Source organism: Marmota flaviventris, chromosome 9, assembly GCF_047511675.1.
Source record: "Marmota flaviventris isolate mMarFla1 chromosome 9, mMarFla1.hap1, whole genome shotgun sequence".
NCBI lineage: Eukaryota > Metazoa > Chordata > Mammalia > Rodentia > Sciuridae > Marmota > Marmota flaviventris.
In genome coordinates this window covers 42,062,497-42,068,496 of record NC_092506.1, presented here as the reverse complement: position 1 = coordinate 42,068,496, position 6,000 = coordinate 42,062,497, and positions in this window count along the sequence as shown.

Here is a 6,000-nt window from a genome sequence, read left to right as displayed (position 1 = left end):
AAGGAGGGGATATGGGGTAATTAATGATGGTTGAATGTGATGATTATTATTATCCAAAGTACATGTATGAGGACACGAATTGGTGTGAGTATACTATGTATACAACCAGAGATATGAAAAATTGAGCTCTAAATATGTAATAAGAGTTGTAATGCATCCCACTGTTATATATAAATAAAAATGAATAAATAAGTAAATAAAACCAGGAGGAGAATGCCTGTTTTGGAAAAAGGCATTTGGACCTTCTGCCCGATATTTTCACATTTACATTGTGATACATACAAAAGTTTCAAGTACACCATCAACATTTCATTCTTTTATTCAATAATCACTGAGCTTCCTTGTTAATTCTAGCTCAACTCCTTATGCTGGAGGATGTTCAAATCTTCCAAGTCAATCTCACTCCCAAATTGCAAAGTTTTATCTCAAATGTCTCCATCAAATTTTAAGGCATGTTGTGCTAAACAATTCTTTGTACATTGTGCAACCTCTTCAACTACCTTATCCATAAAGTTTGTGCAAACAAAAAAATCTAACTCAAGGGTTATAATAGTAAGGAAAATTATATACCAGTACTGGCTCATAGTAATTTTACTGATAAATTTTTTTCTCAAGACTTATATCATACAATGTCCTTAGTCATTAGAGATTTAGTAGTTATAAAAAAACAAAGAAAAATTTCTCATAGGGCTTAAATTCTAGGTCCTAATATGGTGATTTTTATTATCATCCCACCATCATCATTCATTGTTTTGAACTTTAAAATCTAAATTCAAGAGTAAAATTTAGAATAAACCAATATAGAATCAGAGAACAAACATGAAAATAAATGCTTTTGTGTAGGAAATATAGACTCCTGGTTGGGATTGCCAGGTTTAAGGGGGTTCCAATATAAAGCTATATAAATTATATGGTGCACACTCCTGCCAAAATCATGATAATTCCTATTTATTGCTTGTCTTTGGACAGTAGGATCCAAAAGTAGCCAAGAAAAAGCCATAGATTATATATCATTGTGACTCTTAACCCCTTTGGAGATCAGAACCTCTAAACCTGGAAATCATAGAGTCACAGTGGTGAATTAACAATGCTTTAATTTAAGTCAACAGAGCAACACAGCATATATACAAGAATTTAAGCCAAATTGTTCTCATGGCCTTTATTTGAGACGTTACTATGACACTGTCTTTCTATTTCCAAATATATCTTATTTTCCTGCTTAGTATATGATGAAATTTAAAATGGAAATTTGAAGTATTATTTATCTGATGTTACATACCTAGAAAAAATATTAAAATATATAGAAATGACATGTATAAAGAAATTATGATAATATTTAAGAAGTATATGTTTTCAGAACAAAAGACCAAACGTGAAACTCCAGACAATGTGGCATCTCCTCCTCCTCTCCCCTTCTCAATCATATTTCCATTGAATTAACCACAATGCATATAATGGGGAGAAGTATTGTACCAAGACTGCTTGGAGTCAAAGATGAGTTTATTCAATACACAAGAAATTGCTAAATGTCGTATAATAGAAATACTGCAGAAGTCCATGGAGACAGATTTATGATTCTCCCTCCTAAGGTGAGGATATGTCTAAGATGTATTTGATAGAAGACCACAGCAGATCTCAAGCAATATCTCCTACAGAGAGAGCATGGACCCTACCTGAAAGCCAACTTTGCAGTGCTGTAAGATCATCCATCTCTTGGATTTCACCTTGTCTAGGCTTTAGCCATGGTTAGATGTTGTCAGGTACATAGGAGAACACCTGTGTTTTGCTTCTGATAGAAACAGTCACATAACAAAGAGTAGGGCCTAGGGTTAGACCCTTTTAAGGAACTGTTCCTACTGTTCCACAGCTGCTGGTTCTCCACATCAATATTTGACTAAATAGCCCCTTTTGTTCTGAATCAAGCAGGTGAAAGACTTTAGCAGAATCTTATACAAGAAATGAATTTAGCTTCTATTTCACTGTAAGGAACTGCAAGGTGAACAGAGATCTGCAAAGTTGTGTAAACAGGGAAAATTTCCAGAAAGATGAAAAGGGTCTACAGTTCAAAGAATCTACTCTGAGATTTTTAAAAACTATACTTATGCTGAAATAAGCTTATTTCGTGGAGTTAATTATTTTTAGAAGGAAAACATTTTAAAAAAAATAGTGGATGCATTTGGAAGATATTGCTAATGGCATATGTTGTCATTGGGCTAGGAGTTTTCTTTATAGCTTTGTGAATGCAACTCCTTTGTCTTAAGATTGTATTTCATAGGAGAAATCTGAGGCCGACCTAATGTTAATATCATTTATTTATTTTTTCTTGGATACATAGGGAATCTTTATCTTCAAAAGTATGAAGATTGACCCAGGCTATATAAAAATGTGCTCCATTCCCTTTTTATTATTTATTTTTAAACTTAATACTAATTTACATATTTAGACTGAAGATTCTTTCATAGTAAAATATTTTTTTTTTCAAATTGACTATCAATTTCATAGTTACTGATGAAATACTAGAGGTTTTCCCTGTAAGATGACAATACCATTTTGCTTGAAACTGTCAGCAGGGCACAGTGGCTCAGGCCTGTAATCCCAGCTGTTCCAGAGGCTGAGGCAGGAGGATCATGAGTTCAAAGCCAGCCTCAGCAAAAGTGAGATGATAAGCAACTCATTGAGATCCTATCTCTGAATAAAATTCATTAATAAGGCTGGGTATGTGGCTCAGTGGTCAAGTGACCCAGAGTTCAATCCCTCATACCCTACCCCAAGAAAAAAACTTAAAAAACTGTTATAGACTTTAAAAAATGAAATAGGATATGAAACAAGTAACTAGCAAATTATCTTTTTTATAATAACTTTTCTAAAATAACAGAATCTTTATTACATATGAGACTTAAGAGTATTCTTATAAATTCAGTAAAGCCAAGTGGAAATTTTTGTAAAATTGTTCAATTTCATGACCGAAATACAATGTGTATCTAAAATAACAGAAACAAAATCACTTTACTATATACTAGCAATAGAAAGTTAAAAGAAATAATCATAAGCCTAACAATAACAGTGAGGAATTCAAATAGTAACAATAGTATGAAACGTGTATTGAAAGCTATAGCTATTTATTAAGAGATTTAAAGACATAATCATATGTCACCCCAGGAAAGAAATCAGGTAAGGACCAAGATAAGGACCAAGAAGCACAAAATTTTAAACCATATTTAAGTTAATTTTTAAATATATTTATACTTAATAAGTCTATAAAGAAACTTATGTGCATGACCAACTATGTGGATTAGTTTTTTTCTATGCAAAAATCAATTTTATTCAACTGCAATTGATATATTTTGTCCTGTTTTATTTTGTTGGCAAGGAGAAAACAATTTTACCTACGTGACTAAACTTCAAGAAAACACTTTAGACCTTTTCATGAAGGAGATTTATTTGAAGGTAAGTAATCAAGTGCAATAGTGATAAAAGAATCATGAACCAATCAATTATCCATAAAGAAAAAGACATATATTTGATACAGTATTTTTAATTTTTACAAATCACTCAGGGAAGCTAGAAAATGTAGTTACATATTCTGAAATAAAATGCAATGTTCTATAAAAATACTATAGTAAAAATTATAAATAGTTCAAGTTGCACTTCTCAAATTGTTGTCTCTCAATTCTAGAGGTCTCTGATGTTCACAAGATTGCAAGATTTAAAAAAATCATAATGATAAAAGTAATTTAAAGCAATATAGACAAAACTGCTGGTGCACCAACAGTATTAGTAGTCTGTGTATTCTTCACTGCAAATTCTACTAGGAAAATGTAAGTTCTTCTAAGATGTACTTGATGAAGCCATAAAAATTATTATTTTATTTGATATAGAACTTTTAATGAGACCTTTAAAATATACTGTTTTGATATATAGTAGAGAGAACTGGGACCAAACACAGAGCAGGCCCAGCAGCCTGCTGAGGGGCAGAGCCGCCCCCCACCCCCCTCGCCTGCCAGGTAGGGGAAGGGTGACCACCGACAGAAAAGGCCCAGTGGCCCAGGGCGGGACAGAGCTTCCAATCACTCCTGCAAGGTAGGCGGGCCTGCGACCCACCGGCAGAAGAGGAGCAGCCGCCTGCTGAGAGGCTGAGCCGCCCCCTCCCCCTGCGCCAGCATAGTAGAGGGAACTGGGACCAAAGACAGAGCAGGCCCAGCGGCCTGCTGAGGGGCAGAGCCGCCCCCCACCCCCCTCGCCTGCCAGGTAGGGGAAGGGTGACCACCGACAGAAAAGGCCCAGTGGCCCAGGGCGGGACAGAGCTTCCAATCACTCCTGCAAGGTAGGCGGGCCTGCGACCCACCGGCAGAAGAGGAGCAGTCGCCTGCTTAGAGGCTGAGCCGCCCCCTCCCCCTGCGCCGGCATAGTAGAGAGAACTGGGACCAAACACAGAGCAGGCCCAGCAGCCTGCTGAGGGGCAGAGCCGCCCCCCACCCCCCTCGCCTGCCAGGTAGGGGAAGGGTGACCACCGACAGAAAAGGCCCAGTGGCCCAGGGCGGGACAGAGCTTCCAATCACTCCTGCAAGGTAGGCGGGCCTGCGACCCACTGGCAGAAGAGGAGCAGCCGCCTGCTGAGAGGCTGAGCCGCCCCCTCCCCCTGCGCTGGCATAGTAGACGGAACTGGGACCAATCACAGAGCAGGCCCAGCGGCCTGCTGAGGGGCAGAGCCGCCCCCCACCCCCCTCGCCTGCCAGGTAGGGGAAGGGTGACCACCGACAGAAAAGGCCCAGTGGCCCGCGGCGGGACAGAGCTTCCAATCACTCCTGCAAGGTAGGCGGGCCTGCGACCCACCGGCAGAAGAGGAGCAGCGGCCTGCTGAGAGGCAGAGCCGCCCCCTCCCCCCCGCGCCTGCAAGGTAATCGGAACTGAGACCACCATCAGAACAGGTCAGACCTGCAACCGAGAGACAGAACAGGCCCAGTGGCCTGAGGAAGGGTAGAGCCGCCCCCCCCCCACGCCTGCAAAGTAGGCGGACCTGCGACCCACTGGCAGTACAGCCCCAGAGGCCTGCAGAGGGGCAGTGCCGCTGCCTGCGCCTGCAAAGTAGGCAGAACGGCGACCACCGACAGAACAAGCCTAGAGGCCCGCAGAGGGACAGAGCCGCCGCCCGCGCCTGCAAGGACGGCGGACCTGCTACCGACTGGCAGAGCAGGCCCAGCGGCCTGCCGGCGTGGTAGGCACATTGCCCCAATTGGCGGAGGGGCAGAGCCGCCGCCCGTGCCTGCGAGGGAGACTTTGCAACTATACAAGACCAATATAAATATATAGGGGGAAAATTCAATAGCACAACAGTTTCACCAAGAAGAAAGGAACGCGAACAGTATGAAGAGACAAGGAAAGAAAGGACCACAAGCATTGCAGGTCAACTCAACTTTAGAAGAGGTAATAGCTGCAGCTGATGGAATGTCAGATAAAGAATTCAGGATATACATGCTTCAGATGATCTGGAGTCTCAAGGAAGACATCAGACAGCAAAATCAGACAATGAAAGATCACTTCAACAATGAATTACATAAACAAATCCAAGAAGCAAAAGATCAACTAAACAGGGAAATAGAGGTTATAAAAAACAAACAAACAGAAATCCTAGAAATGCAGGAAGCAATAAGCCAACTTAAAAACTCAATTGAGAATACTACCAGCAGAGTAGAACACTTAGAAGACAGAACATCAGACAATGAAGATAAAGTATTTCAACTTGAAAAGAACATAGACAGCTCAGCAAGACTGTTAAGAAACCATGAGCAGAACATCCAAGAAATATGGGATAACATCAAGAGACCAAATTTAAGAGTCATTGGGATACAGGAAGGAACAGAGTTTCAAACCAAAGGAATGAGCAATCTATTCAATGAAATAATTCGAGAAAACTTCCCAGACTTGAAGAATGAGACAGAACCCCAAATCCTAGAAGCCTACAGGACGCCGAATGTGCAAAATCATAAGAGACCCACACCT